The sequence below is a fragment of the Sinocyclocheilus anshuiensis genome, unplaced genomic scaffold (genome assembly GCF_001515605.1).
Source record: "Sinocyclocheilus anshuiensis isolate Anshui unplaced genomic scaffold, SAMN03320099.WGS_v1.1 scaffold1342, whole genome shotgun sequence".
Classification (NCBI taxonomy): domain Eukaryota; kingdom Metazoa; phylum Chordata; class Actinopteri; order Cypriniformes; family Cyprinidae; genus Sinocyclocheilus; species Sinocyclocheilus anshuiensis.
In genome coordinates, this window is record NW_015554151.1 from 113,202 (window position 1) to 113,579 (window position 378).

At 43.7% G+C, this 378-nt stretch overlaps 1 protein-coding gene across 3 annotated transcripts in view; it reads left to right on the forward strand.

Moving 5' to 3' along the window:
• LOC107670690 (integrator complex subunit 8) overlaps positions 1–378 on the forward strand; it is a 20,475-nt gene that overhangs the window by 8,505 nt on the left and 11,592 nt on the right. The window lies entirely within an intron of this gene.

Sequence of the window (378 nt, forward strand, 5' to 3'; positions counted from 1 at the left end):
CGTGGTCTCCGCTGACATTCAGGGCTGTAGAGGTCATCTCTAGGTGCTGATCCACCATCTGGTCTGGATATTGTCTGGATCCGTATGGCTACGGTAACATCGGATTAAGAATGAAAGAGACTAATACTAGTGTAGATGCCATTCTTCTTACGATGTAGCGAGTACATCAGGTGTTATGAGAAGTGTTCCCGGTTCCGGTTGACCTAATTAATGCAGCCTATCAATCCTTTAACGGATTTGAATTATAGAAATGCGATGGTGTATTATGTGTATGCCAGGTTAACGAGATGGGTCTTTAATCTATTTAAACTGACAGAGTGTGTCTGCCTCCCGAACAACGCTAGGTAGATTGTTCCAGAGTTTGGGCACTAAATAGGA